This window comes from Clinocottus analis, unplaced genomic scaffold, assembly GCF_023055335.1.
Source record: "Clinocottus analis isolate CAN_PGR_092001 unplaced genomic scaffold, fCliAna1.0.p SCAF_21, whole genome shotgun sequence".
NCBI classification, from domain to species: domain Eukaryota; kingdom Metazoa; phylum Chordata; class Actinopteri; order Perciformes; family Cottidae; genus Clinocottus; species Clinocottus analis.
Window position 1 is genome coordinate 12,792,464 of NW_027175943.1, and position 15,729 is coordinate 12,808,192.

The 15,729-nt window shown below is 43.0% G+C and overlaps 1 protein-coding gene across 8 annotated transcripts in view; it reads right to left on the reverse strand.

Moving 5' to 3' along the window:
• Window positions 1-15,729, reverse strand: part of nrxn2b (neurexin 2b) — a 638,339-nt gene that overhangs the window by 605,070 nt on the left and 17,540 nt on the right. The window lies entirely within an intron of this gene.

Sequence of the window (15,729 nt, forward strand, 5' to 3'; positions counted from 1 at the left end):
CTCCGTGTCTGCAGATGTGTCTGTTATTCCTGCACAGCGTCACGCTTCTCACGCTGTCAGATTTCTACTTTTCCCCGCAGCTACTTCCGGTGCCGATAGCTCCGCCCCCTTTTCAGGTGTCGGCAATAACGTTTCTAATTTCTGTTTATTATCTAGTCTACTTATTTATCTCCACATTATTTCTTTTTAATATATATACACACATATATATATTTTACTATAATCTAAATTCCACGTTTGACTTCACAGTTGTACCTTTAGCAAAAAGCTGCACATTTACAAATCACAGGCTAGTGATATCCCGCATTACCTCGCAAAGAAAGCATGCTTTGTGGGAGGTTTGAGTCCCACTAAGGTCCTTAACCATCAACTTTAGGCTATTGATTGATGCTACCACAGTGTGGATGAATAGCATTGTGAGAGGTGTGTGTGTAGGTGTGTGTGTTTCTGTGTGTGTGTTGGGGTGAGCAAAAAAATCAATACAGCATACTATTGCGATATTTCGCGTGGCAATAAATATTGTATTGATAAGCGGAAGTATCGATCTTTTATTGAATCAATTATAAACGTTTAGGTCCTCGAATGATGAAATCGATTGCTTTGTCATTTTGCTGCATTATTTGACAAAGTTTTCCTTTGGAGACAATTTGCGGTGGAAAAAAGGGAATACATCGCAATATTTAATATATCGCGGTATCGTGATAGCATCGAATCGGGACTCAAGTATCGTAATAAAATCGAATCGTGGGATCTCTGGACTGCAGCAGTTTCACAATCCATCTCTGTTGTCGCTTTGGGAGTGTGTCGTTGTCTCTCCACATACACTGTGTTTTGTCATCATTGGTCACACTCCATTTCATGCGATAGTGGGAAGGTAAAACTTGCTCATGAAGAACCATAAATAATTCAGGAGGCTTTTTGTGTGTGTGTCTGTGTGTTTTTTCCTTCCGTTTTTAGTGTTTTGTGTTTGTGATCCAGGAGCATGTATCGCCGCTCTTGATCTCTGAGCTTGAATTAGCTGCCGTTCTGTTCCTGCCCTTTTGGGGATGAACACAAACACACTGTCGTGTTTTGGTCGTGACTCACAGCCTCGTCTCATGACTGATGAATCACACACCTGGCTCGAATTAGGGATTGAGAACCTTCTGAGAGAAATATTTACAAGCTTCGCATTACAAAGTAAACAGCAACGTGGGGAAAAGTAACACTTATTAAAGTGCTAATTAATTAGGTATTATTAAATAGTAATACTCAGTAACAGCTCGTACCTGAGTGTAGATTATTGTACAAAAAAAAATAATCTGTGAATCCCCTTGTCTCGGTTTTCACTTTTATCTAATAACTGCTGTAATATCACTGAAAATATTTCTTTTTCTTTTTTCTTTTGTTGTCTATCTGATGCATTTTTCATTTTATGTTTGTAATGTTGTAAAATCTTAATATGAAATTTCTCTGCAAGGCATTTTGATTATTTTTTCAAGAAATGACTTATATGTGGCAATAAGAGCTAAATGTTGTCAAACCTTTATTTCTATTATGTGTTTGTATGGAAATGTGGATGTGTGCTGGATACTTTCTTTTACAATGCAACTAAGTTTTCATTAGTTTTCTTTTCTATAAATCAGTCTTCAATATCTGCATGAGTTATGTGACCTTTAAAGCACCGTCTTCATTCATGCAAATCTCGTCTCACTGGAGGAGAAGGATTACAGGGTTGGATGAAGTCTGGCTGAGGGAGGCAGGGGTACTACAGATGATGTCAGCTTTGTAACACGACACTCTGGCCAAAACCCCTACTGGAGGAAAGGAACGATCAATCCATGGGTCCTATTACCCTGCCTGCATAGGTAATGTCATGAGATGATCCCTGCTAACAGTCTCTGGATGAAAGCAAGAGCCCACAGAGGATCAGTAGGAAAGGAGAGCAGAGGGATTACAAAAAGAGGAGAAAACTACAGAGACGGGCAGCAAAGAAAGGACTTCTTTTTTTGTTTAAATGCTTTTTGAAATGGATGCTGTTGTGTGAGTAGGAGAAAGGAAAACTTAAGCCATGTCCATACTGATTACTGAAGGTTCCCCCACTAAAATAAACATCCAGATGCAGCAATCAAAGTTAATACAGCCTCTTTTGCCTCAGAGGAAGCACAATGCAATTTTTAATCACCTGCCTGCGATGGGTACAACATCATCAACGTGATACTATGAAAACGCCTCTTGCCCTGTCTAATAATGGGACAAACTTAACCCCCAACACACACACACACACACACACACACACTGCAGGATGAAACATGGTCCTGCCCCAATAGAGGATGTGCAAAAACGACAACAGCGGCTGCTGTAGCTGGACGATAGATAGAGGAGTACTTACACGTTGTTATACGTCTTCCTGTCTGCAGCTTTCACTCTCCCTCATTGTCTCTTCATCCAACTCTCCTCAGCGCTGTTGCCGCTCATGTCGACGTGTACGCTGGGGGGCAACCCGAGGTGGATCCATTACACTCCGTCATTGACGCTGCCTTTTATGTGTGAAGGCTTGAGCTCATGTACGCGTGACTTGACCGTCCGAGAAAGCCAAAGTTATGTATTAGCCGGCTGTACTGAGCCATGAAAAAACATTCATACCCCTCAAACTATCCAGGTCCAAAAGAAAACTAAGAAGGAAGAAAGTAGCATGTTGGTTAAAATAGGCTTATGAGAGTTCATGGTGCTGTCCATGTGTGTAGGCGAGAGAGCAGGGCTTATGAAGACAAAGCCCTGCTCTAAGTAGGTTACAGGATTTACTTTGTCCATTAGTCTGATAATGAACAACTGGCCTTTATGACTTCCCACAGCAGTGCATGCTCCCCTTTCACTGAGTGTCCGCTCGAATAGGAGGAGGAAAAGTTAGCTGCTGTTGAGCGGAAAGCATATTTTAAATGTGCAACAAATACAAGAGCAAGAAGGCCAACCTCACAAAGAACTGAGTTTTCTTCATAATGCCTTGAGGTATGTACTGTTGGAATACATAAAAACTGTTGACAGATTCCTGTATGTTATTTAGAATATCTCAGATATTGTTTCTATGAAGTTGTTTTCAATGCTTTTACCATTTCACAAAAAAAAAACATTTTTGAGGTAAACTTATTTTAAAGCAGAAGAAAAGTCAGCAAAAGATACATGCTCCACACAAGTTGGGGCGGTAGGGATGTTTTTCTTCATGATTTGGGTAAAACGGCCCATCTTAAGCTTAAAACCTATTCCCATTAGGAGGTCTGACATGACAAACATTAGATCATGGACGCTTAAAACGTCTCAACAACATGAAGCTCAAGCGTAAGTTCAGTAAGGACTCAAAGTCCTTAAGTCTCACAGCCATTACTCCATGAGCTGATTGTGGGCGCGTATGTTGAATGAACTAAATCGCAGTCGGTGCAGTTTCCGTAAGCCAATTATACTGTTGTTGTCAAACTTTTAAAATAGGTTCTCCTCTCGTCTGCTGTCAGTTGTCATTTCAGCTCAGACCTGCTTCCATCGCAGATATCAGCATCACTACCTCTTGCTTATCCAAATAAAACAAATAAATGATTGTTAAACTCTGAACCCAGTCTCTCCCGATTGAACCGTCTTTACAGACCATTAGCTGCATTTCTGTGGCTCCAGTATTTCCTCAGCACGGCATCGTAACACTGATATTGTGTGTTTGTGTTCATATAAACGCTAGGCTAGTTGATATTTGATACGAAGAGCTCGGGTGGGAGTCACCAGAGGTCCCACGATACAATATCGTCACGATACTTAAGTCCCGGTACGATATTATCGCGATACATCGAGTATCGCAATATAATGTGATTCATTACATTTTTGTCAATTGCAAATTGTTCCCAAAGGAAAACTTTGTCAACAAAAAAATACATTTATTTCATTAGTCTCAGACCAAAATGTTTAGAATTTATTTATTAAAAGATGGATACTTGGCTTGCGTCTATCGATACAATATCGCCACGCAAAATATCACGATACTATGCTGTATTGATTTTTTCCCCAGCCCCTACTAAGAGCATTACTTACAGTGTTTCAAGTGATGTTATGCTTTCTTGAGTGAATGCACCTCGCGTGGCCGAGTGGCGTTCCACAGGCTTTTTTGACACGAGTGCACTACATTTGCAGTCAGCAATAAGACGATGGGATCAATAGCAGGCCTGCAGATCGCTTGTGTGTGTTTATGTGCACGTGTCTTTCTTCCCCATCAATCCACAGCTGGACGGCTGCTTATTCTGCCCCGAGGCTACATCAACTTCAGCGGCTCACTGTGGGAGAAAGGCTCCGAACCAACATCGATACATAGCATGCTGAGACACAGGGAGAATGACTGATTGAATGAAACCTTAGAGTGGTATTTGAGGCCAAAGCCTCTGACAACAGCAGCTCAGGCTGTCAGCCTTCCGAAGAGACAGAAAGCCCCGACGCAAAGCCCCCGGGGTTAAAAGGAAGGGTGGGAAAAAGACCATGATTTTGTTTGAATAAATGTTATAACTATTAGCTGGGAGGTGAAAAAGACAGACAGCTCACATGTCAAATACACTGCAGTACTGTGAGGGTTTGATGTTGTAAACTCCAGTCAATCCAAGTAACGATCCAACCTGTGTTTGTACTACTGAAATACTATGAATCTGTTTGATGAGGCCATGAGGGTCTCTTTCGACTGTGTAGATAATTGATTGATGGATTTATTGATCCAAGCATTAGAAACAACCTTAACCTTTCTGTTTCAGGGTTAGTTTACCTTTTTAGAATTGAATAAAGTCACCCTTAGGGCTAAGATACAGTATGATGACGTGGTTTAATAGAAAGCATGTTAGCTTTGTTGTACAAATCTACATCAAAATGAATATTCCCACATTTCTTAATTAAATTCACATGCATGATGTACTTGATATGCCTAAACAAAGCCTAGAATAGACATCCTGGGCATATGAAATATAAACATCACGCATCAGTGCAGCAATTTGACAAGCATGCACATTTATTTATGCCACAAAATGCAGAGCGTGGCTGCCATTTTGGCTGCTACGCAACATGCGCAGGGTAGTAGATAACCTTTCTATCCCTTTGCCATCATTCTCCAGTTTGTCACATTGTCAAAGTGGCTGAATTACCAGAGATTAGTTAAATCTAATGAAAAATAATCTGCTTGAGCGTATGCATGCACAGATGCATCACACCTGTGAACACATTTGTCAATGTGGGTTAATAGAAAGCATGTTAGCGTTTTTTTTTCTGTCTTAAAATTGTTACAAACGGAACAATTTTGCACAAGTGTCCGAGAATATTCAATCTAGACGTTTTCCCTTCAGGGCGCGGCTCGTCTGGAATCACGATACTTTTCATCAGCATTCACGCCGGCCTCCTGCTGCTCATTAATAACATTGATCCAACATTGATTTTCTTTTTCTTCATCTATTGTCCAGCAAGATCTGAATCATCATTTTGTAGATCAAACATTAAATGAAGGGATTGTAAATGAGATCTGACTCTCGGGTCTGCATCCCTTTTTCTTCTTTAAGTAACTGCCTGAAGCTTTTCCAATGTGCGGGGAACCATTTCAGGAGAGAAAATACGACAAAAATATCACGGTAGACTGTCCTGAAATACTACTGTACGATATATTGTACAATTACTTTGTCGTTAGCTTGTTTCATTAAGGAAAATTGTGAGCACATCCAGACTCAAAGGTGATTATAAAACGCTCTACAACATGACTTAATCTGAGAACCTAGAAATAAAGATCTGCTATCGACTCATCACCTTACCGATGTACGATAATATAACATTTCAAATATGTAGAGTAAGATGACAAATACAACACAATTAAATTAAAGGTATACACTTAGTATATGTAGCATCCCGCGCTCCAAAATGACGTATTTGGGCAAACAACTGTAACTGCTACTTTCCTCTCCTGTACAGTATTTAAAGAAAAATCAAATAACGCTGAGAAAATAATATTATACATCACTAAAAGATGTCTCGGTGCGCTGCGCGGCGGTGTCCATTAGCAATGGAAGAATATGGATCTGACGTTCCCAACATCCTTTGAGCAAGGAGCGCTCCCTCCACTGCTAACTAACCGCCGGAGTCACCCGAGGACTCGGACAGGGAGATCAGACACGAGGTCGTCTGAGGTAACTAAGCCGGCGTAGCCCCTTGGCGTCATCATCCTTTGTTGTGTTGTGCTGTCAGCTAACGGCTAGCTGCTAGCCAGCGTCACAGGGGACCGACACTGAGAATACACATAGCGACAGAGCGGTGATGCCCGAGCTCACGCGGAGTGACAGCTAATGCCGTTTTTTGTTTTTTTTTAAGTGACCACGGCACCACCAAAGGGAGCTCGGGGATAGGCAGTGAAAAGTTCAGCCATCTCATCTTGGCTTACCATCGCTCCCCCCTGCACTAATCTGACAGCTGCTGTACGCCAGCCTGCCTGGGAAGCCGTTAGTTCATGTCCTCTTTTCCTTTTTTTATCTTTACATTCAAATTTACTTCCTCACTTTTCTTCCTGTATTCATGCATCAGCACTCATGCTCCCTCCCTCCTTCCCTCCTTCCCTCAGTCCCTCTCACAGTGTGTCTCCTGCCTGCCTGACGTAGGATCAATATGATGTCCTTCTCCCTCTGTTTCTCTGGTAACAGCCAATAAATGGAAGAGCTGACAAGGGGGCAAAATGCAAGAAACAAAAAAATCTCATTGCTGGTTTTTTTTCTTCTTTTCTTTTCATCGAAAGGCTACGTCGGCTGGGTGAGATTTCAAATCTGTGTTTGTTGCAAGAAACAAGTCTTCGGGGGGAGAACGAGCCTGAAAGCTCATCGACTCACATCCGATGCATCCAACTGCGTCTGTGAATAAGAGTCGATGGTCCGAATCAGTAAAGTTGGGCCGGGATAATAAAAAATAATTGGATTACTAGAATAGTTTGAGTACGCAAAAACCCTTTTCTGGTTAACCGGATGACGTCGCCGTGCTTTCTGACAATACACACACACACACACACACGCGTGCTGATTGAAAGCTGTCCTAAGCTAAATGGCTTGATTGATTGATCAATTCATCGACTGATTGATTTTCGGGAAGGCCGCCGCTTTTCCCACTCTGAAAACGCTGACACCGTTCAGTCACTTGCTCGCAGCCGTCAGATCATATTGCGCCGCTGTCGCCTTTGCCGTCATCCTATGAATCCTTCTTTACCACTGATGGAGGAACAACTTGAATGCACACCCACACATGTACGGTGTGCACAAGAGGACCAGTCATAAAAGCGACTGTGCCTCCTGCCATCCCTTCTTCTCTCCCCTCTCTGCTCGCCTTCCAGCTCTCAGCACATCCAGACTATCCACGGAGGGACCGCTAACAAGACGCCGCCTATTAGATATTTGGAATGCTGGAAGTCTTTAACTGTGATGTGTCATCAGCACGCCGCCTTTATAGCAGCTCAGCGATGGGAATATTCCCTTCCGTCTCTCCAATTGTCGGCTAATTGAAGACAAGGGACTGATGATTAATCGTCCCATCCCTGTGCACTGTTTACCTAGATGATCGCTGCTGATGAGGGGTGATTAAAAATGAACTGCCACTCATATTCAGGCGGCGTATCAAGTAATGTACAGATATGTTGACGTCAGCTGGTTTGGAACTTCCTTTGCTAGGCCGGTGCTCGTAAAACACTGTTGATGCCATCAAAGCACAAGGTTCGGCCAGGGAACGGACAACAGGAGGTGATATTGACGTGTTTCACTCAGAAGGAGTTGCTGAATATCTTTTACCTTCATGTTGAGATCTGTCTGCAACCCAGTACCACAGCAGTGGGACTACATCCATGAAATGTGTCCTTTCTGGCATCTCTAAGCAGGCACACACATTTCATACTGAAAGAAAATAATATGACAGCATTTGTGGTAATAATCTACATTTTAAATAGATGGGTAAACTTTCCTGTTGAGCCCAAATCTAACAACATCCCACTCGAAACTTCCAAGTCAAATAAAAAAGAAGGCAGGATACACGCTGGACTGGTCGCCAGTTTATCACACACACACATACACACACACACACATTCACGCTCAAATCCACACCTATTAGCAGTTGAGCTCCAATCAACCTAAGCTCCCTATATTAATACCTATATTTAAGTTTATAAGGTTTAACCTGAGAACTCTAACGATTGTTGTTAGGTCTTTGTGTAGCTTCATGCCGTTCACTGACTCTTATTGAATGTGGGCGTGTCTTATTGAATGTGGGCGTGTCTTATTGAAGGTGGGCGTGTCTTATTGAAGGTGGGCGTGTCTTCCTGCTCCAATTGCGATTTTCACCCAACATTGTGGATGGAGGGTGGAAACATTTTGGACGGGTTTTAACATTTAAAGACTTTTCCTTCACAGAACAAAGCTCAGGTCCCAGGAACATGTGGACAAAAAGAACAAGTTCATAGCTCCATTATATATGTTTTTTTTAAATTATTTTGATTAAAGATTCCCTAATTTTTTACTTGATTGAGCATTTTTTTAATACCATTTTTCCGTTTTATCAGAATTTCTATCGGGCAAAACAAAAGAGTACTTCAAATGGCTTTGTATTTTTAATATATTTTGATGAGAAATTCTCAGGTACAATATATCAGGTGAAATATATCTGATGTTAGTGATGGTGTCAGAGATAAGATACTTAAGAAATGTGTGAAAGTGGGCTTATTTGGAACACCTACGGACTTAAAGGGGACATCAGTTACCAATCAAAGTCTGCCAGATCTTTGACAAATTAAAAGCCTAATTTATGAATTATTAATTAGCCTAAAACCTTCAATCGCTACAAGCATTTCTGCAACAGCATTTATAAAAAATGCTCCCATCACAATGCACTTTGATAGAAACTAAACATGAGGAGGAGCAACGTTTGTACGGTTTCCTCATTTGTTGGTGAAAAGCTGCATGCCAAGGGTACAAGGAGGGACTTAGAGCTGTAATTGGTCTTCCATCTTCTTTCCATCTGCAACCGTTGACACGTTCGCCAAAAACCACAAGGATCGAGGAGAGTGTGGCCTGGCCTGTTTTGGCCATTAGGCGCTTGATGAATGTCCTCGGGAACACCACACAGGGAGGGACGCGCCGCCCAAGCGGCAGGCGGCCATGATGCCTGGCGGCCGAGCCGATATAAACAGATCAGTCATTTGCCAGACTGAGTACTGGCCAACTGCGGGTGGAGCATCCTGGAGAGGGGGACAACAGCCTGTGCTAGCTGCTAGCCTACTTTGAGCTGCTAATTGAACATTAAAGATAGGCATTCAAGTTCATACACACTATGCAGTCTGCCTCGAATCCACGTCCACTGAAATGTCCTTTCAGGTAACACTTAGATTTACAACACTATCGTTCCTGTGATAAACACACAGGTTTTATTTTAGCACACATACACACAAGTTTTGGTTTAGCACACACACACACACACACAGGTCTTAGTTTAGCACAATTAGTTTAGCACACATACACACAGGTTTTAGTTTAGCACAAATACACACACACAGGTTTTGGTTTAGCACACACACACTCAGGTTTTAGTTTAGCACACACACACTCAGGTTTTGGTTTGTGAACATGAGCTCGACGTCTCAAACAGTCATTTTTGTTCATTATTGTCCGGTAGAGTAAAATAGCCGGGTAGGATTTAGAATATGTGTGTAACAGCCTACATATGTTAATTATAAGTTGTTTACAATACATCCAAGTAGCTTATAATACATTAAAACTAGTTATGACAAGATCTATTTTAATCCATGAAAATACAAACTTGTAAATCCTTATCATTTGAATTGTGTTTGTAACATGGCGAAAAAAATAAAATAGACTGGATCCTCGTACAAATATCCAAACGTAATTTTAGGCAATTTTGTACTGCCCTAATACTGATTGACTGTTGAATGACGACACATCGTTAAAGCTCCTCCATCAACACATTCATAGACACATTCATGCCAACGCAACAGAAGTCATTCGCAATTTCTTCTCATCTTATTTAGATGTATGAAGATGTACCTGATATATTAATTTAAAAGGTAATGGAAATAACAGATAACATTAAAAAGGACGGGAGTGAGGAAGACGAATGAAGTAAAAAAAGCAACACGGCGACATAGACAGGGACAAAGAGGGAGAGACAAAGTGTAAAGTCTGTCGTCCCCTCTGCTGGATGCGCCACAATTAAAACACAGCCGGCGCCCGTGAGAGTCAAAATGCCCCTCAAGCTCCATTTGCCTTGAAATAGGACAGTGTGAAAACACACTCAGTGGGGGAGGAGATGCACACCAGACAGTCAGAGGAATCAGAGGAAGAGGAGAGCGAAGGATGAAGAGGCCGGTTGTGGAGAAAACGCCAGAGGGACTGTAAAGCATGAGCTTTTTATTTGAATATCAAATGATTGCAATTTTCTCTGCCCCGTTTCTCTCGCAGGAGTCAAACATAGAGTGTGTTTGTGGAAGTCACAGTCAGAATTTAAACTCTACATAGAGTTTAAATTCTCTACATGGAGCCACTGTCCAACCTCCAGACTGACCAACCTGTCCTCCATCCTTGTCCATGTCCCTTACATTTATTGAGCCCATATATATATATATATATATATATATATATATATATATATATATATATATATATATATATATATATATATATATATATACACACGCACGCGCATTGCAGTTTACATCTGTAGCTTCACCTCCATGCAGACCTATTCTATTCCAGTGAACTCTAACTTCTTCATTACGATACAGACATCCCATTCACACGGCTGAAAGTGCCTTTTCGTGCTAAATTATGCACAGCGACATCTTACGTATGCATTTATCTGCAATGCTGTGGGGCCTTGAATGCTCGCCGTCTTCTTTGTGCACGTGTGCACGCACTAAACCCAAACCACAGCGGCGTCTCCGAATGCTCCCGACCCATCCGTGATTTAATCCTCATTATACACACTGACATCCTCCACAGTCCCACCGTTCCCAACCACCGTCTGCTGGAGCGACGTTGGGCCATTAGAGGTGAACGTATTAACTGTGGCCGCATTGTGAGAGGTAGAAATGTGTCTTAAGCACATTTTGTGTGATGAGCCGTTGGGTTGGATTGCAAAAAAAAAAAAAAAAGGCTGGGGGAACGCAGCCAATGAGTAAATGCAAAAGCATGCACACATCTCCTTCCACGTAGAGCAGGAACAACACATGCATCTGAGTGGAACTGTGAGGGAACTAGATGGATGGGCTGCGGTCTTTTACCTCCCAGTGATGTAACGCAGCACAGACAGTTGATCAGGGGAAGCCAAGTGCTGTTTAGCTGAAATCTGCATCCATTTTTCCTTTAATCCTCAGGTGGCTATGCTAAACTATGCTAAACTGACAGAAGGCCGATTGAAATAAATGACTGTGCCGCGGCATTTCCAGCTGCAGCCAGCACCTGTGGGCAATCACTGAGCGCCCGCGCTAGCATGGACACGAGTGAGCGCGGTCAGTCATTCAGACGGACGGATCGAAGAATTTAAAGTGATACGTGGCTCCGTGCTGGTATGAGCTGCTGCCAAATGCAAAACAACACCGATTGGGAATGTATTCCTGCTGCATACGGTACTTTTGCCACTTGTTGGACACACACCTGCTCTCTGCTGGATAAGCCGCAGCGGTTTTCAGGCTCCCCAAGCACTTTGGTTGATGGACATGTCCGACAGCAGTTAAATATTCCCAGATTTACACACAGCCTGACGATGAAGCCATCATCTCCACATCAGCTCTGAGGTAGAACATGTGATGCAGGGGCCAGGACGAGGTAAACTCAGGGGAAAGTAGAAGAAAGTGGATGCAGTTTGACGTCAAAAGCACAAACAAGACGCTTTTTTCCCCCCCACACAAATACACAAGTCACTGCAATGTCTCCCCCCATCTTTAACAAGTACACACAGTTCAACATGCGATTCTTCCTGAGCTCCTTTCACAAATAATGAGAAAGCAGTGTTGCGTTGGAACTCGGCGTGCCTCCGACATTAGGCCATAAGGCCCGGGCTAATTCAATTACAAAGCCTTCACATACCAATGGGCAGCATCTCTGCGAAAGGCAGCCTCCACTCTGAGACATCCCTTTTCCTGTAAACAAGAAAATATGATGGTTCCTGCCCACAGGCTAGGATCCATGAATACTCTCTTTCATCTACTCATACACACACACACACAAACACCTTTAGTCACTCACACACAGACAGGACTTTGAGCACATCTACTGTTGGACCAACGGACACACAGAAACGAGTATTAAGACACAGAGTAAGATGACCCCGAGTTCAGAGTAGGAATCAATGAAGCGTACATCCAGAGATGATTGACCTTTTAAAATTGCCACCGCTGGGCATGTTTTATGTTCAAGATGTTGCTCGTCCAGTCGTGACATCACTGATGAGCCACCGCGGCTGAGCCCAACATGTTTTATGGCACTCCGATGCTCTCAAAACCTCGCTCTGGCTTTCCAATAAATCCTAATACGATGATCTAAAACCCAACTTTGATTCTTATCACGTTTCTAAACTTCCGCCCTTGCAAGAATAATGCTGTTTATTGATTGTTTTCATGATTACGGCACACAGTATGGGACTCACACACACTTTTTTCTCACTATAAGCGTTACATCGAGTGCTATTTGGCAAATCAAATAATAAAAAAGGTCAATCCACACTAGTATCTATACGTATTTTGCATGATTAGACTTTCTCAGTACTGTGCATTCACAGAAGAAAAAGTAGAAGTCATTATTATGCAGTTCGGTGAACTCATTATTGCCAGCGTCTTCGTCGCCTTTATCGCGCTGAGCTCTAATCAGCTGCAAGTGAAACCACCAGTAGAGTAAAGTAGCCAAGTGTCCTATGACGTCAGCCTCGTCCCGTAACACAACCTTACAAGCGTTTGTTGGCACTTAGCTAACTTAACGCTGTTTTAACAAGTCAACATGTAGTTAACACACAACTCTTGTGTCATTGCTCTGGACAATTGTCCCTTTTTCCTCAGCGCTGACCGTGTTTATTTGAACAAAACAGCCATAGAATACGCTTAAAAAACTCTTAAACATGATAACTTTCTGGAAGAAATGTATTTCAATCAATTAGTTCACCTCAAACACATGGGTCCGTTTGTGATTTCACTCTAAAGGAGAGGACGACGGTTTATATTCCAGCTCCGTCTTGAAACAAAACCTGGTATTCGAGCCTCAGTGACGATTAAACTTGCGGTTTTGGGCACTGAACACTGAACATTTTGCACTTTTGAACCAACATATGCTATTGTCTTGCTGTGTTTTCCTCCATAGTTTGTTTTATATTTTAGAAGTTAGCGTCACCACCGCGCGTGCCAAGTTAGACCCGGCTAATCTCACTGTCTCGCGGCTAACAGGGGAAGCTAGGACTGTACCATTCCGGCAGAGTGGGAGGGGCCATCACAGGACGGCCTGAACACCCACCGTGGTCGCACGTGGGCCCACGTTGCTTTTAGAGACCAGTTTCCGCTTCATGTAGCGCTACACAAACTGTTCCTCTTGTGTAGGGCAAAGTCAAAAGCTTTAATAGCAATAATAACTTCCTTCTAGTCACACGTTCCAGTTAAATGTGTATATATACATATAATGTGAGTGCGGATTTGAATTACAATTTGCAGTGGATGAAGCTAAAAGATACAATAACGTCTCTTTCTTTCATTACCAGTCATACACTAACACACAGACTCCAGCAACCTGACACGGAGGAATATGTCAATCATTCTGCAACTCTGTTATATTATGTATATCATATCATACATTTGCTAGCATTGCCTTGCTCTCGGTTCATCTTGTCAGAGTCGGTACTGTCAGTTTGATCGCTCGACTTGAACCAATGCATATTTTAAGTGCTCCACTGTGCTTAAGAGAAGAAGGAAGAAGAAAAAAAAAAGAAATATTTTTTCATGAACTAAACAATAGCCAAGGAAAGACAGCAAGGGAGATAGATAGCAATTCCAGGCAGGCAAGCAGCCCACAGCTAGCTCTGACATACCCACTCCTCCTCCTCCTCCTCCTCCTCCTCCTCCTCCTCCTCCTCCTCCTCCTTTTCCTGCTCTCAGGAGTCAGAGGCAAGGAAAATGCCTGAAGGGTTGTGAAAGCCAAGCTCTCCAGTAAGCAGAAACATGTTTAGCATTTAACACTGCACAGGAGGTAAAGGTCTCCGTTTCGGGATTTCGTCGCTTTCTCTCTTCCTCGCTCCTCGCCTCTCATCCTCGGCGTAACCATGACTATGTGCGATGCGTTGCCGCTCACGTTGCATCTGGAGGCATATTGCGTGGCCTCTTGGCACCTTGGGAGTTACTGTCTCCCTCCCCGTCTCCCTCCCTGCCGCTCTAATAGGAACGGGATGACAGCCGCATTCTCGTCGCTTCTCCAAAAAATCACTTCCCGCGACTGCCCTCCTGAACCCCCCCCCCCTTCTTCCCTCCCCCCTGCATGCAGCTCACCGCCCCGATACATCCCTCTGCGGATACATCCCCCTTGTGTTGGCGGGCCGCCTGCTTGGCGGAAGCACGCACAGTCAGCAGAGCATATGAATGAAGGATGGGATGCTTTTGGTAGCGGTAGGCTATTGGAGGAGGCGGGCACACGGAGCGGAAAGGAAAGCCCCCAACCCCACATGTGAGTCATCTGGGTATTAGTATTGCCACGGGACCTTTCTATTCACTCACCTGTGAAGCTGGGATTTCTCACAGAATGCTGATGCACTGTCTAAGATACTATCTGAGCCAGCCAGCATGTCCATGTGGGCCCGTGAGGCTGCAGATGAGGGTCCCAAGTGGGTTTGTTGGATTATTCTCCATATGATAAATAGTAGCGTGATGGGGTTTTGGTGGTGATTAGAGTCTTGGAAATGTCAAAGATTAGCAACAACATTGATTTGATTGCATTAGTGTTTTTCATGTAGTGTCAAATATTTCCCTCTGGACAGCTTTGTAGCCCAAAAATGCCTCATTGACTTCCATGAAACCCACTTTTTTTTTTATCTCACTGTCATTGCAGTATGAAACCAATGCATTCTGGGATGGCAGAGTTTCATTTTGTTCTGTTGTTTTTTTCTTTTGTTGTTGAAGTGTTGAAAGTTGTTGTAGTTTGCACAAGAAATGTTTTACATTGAGAAATCAGATGTTGATTTAAAAATGATATCACACACACACACACACACACACACACACACACACACACACACACACACACACACACGCACACACACACACACACACACACACACACACACACACACACACACACACACACACACACACGCACACACAAACCAATCACTTAATCTGCATAATATAACTGGCAAATATTATTTAAAAATGCATGCATCGGCCTACAACGTGAAAACTGTTGAATCTGGTGGAAAACGGTGAAAATGTCAAATATCAGGACTTTTCTTCAAAATGAAACGCTGACATATGGGCAAACACAGGCCGTGGAAACTGCAGACAAACCCACTTGGGGCCCTTATTTGCAACCCAAATGTAAACCTTATGGGCCCCGCATGGACATGCTGGCTGGGATACCAAAGGTTACGATTTGGATTCAAACGGCACAATGAGGCCCAGCTTGAGAGACTATTGTGTTTCCCCCGCTGGAGACGACTGCTAGAGGTGAATATTGCAGCCACCTGTTT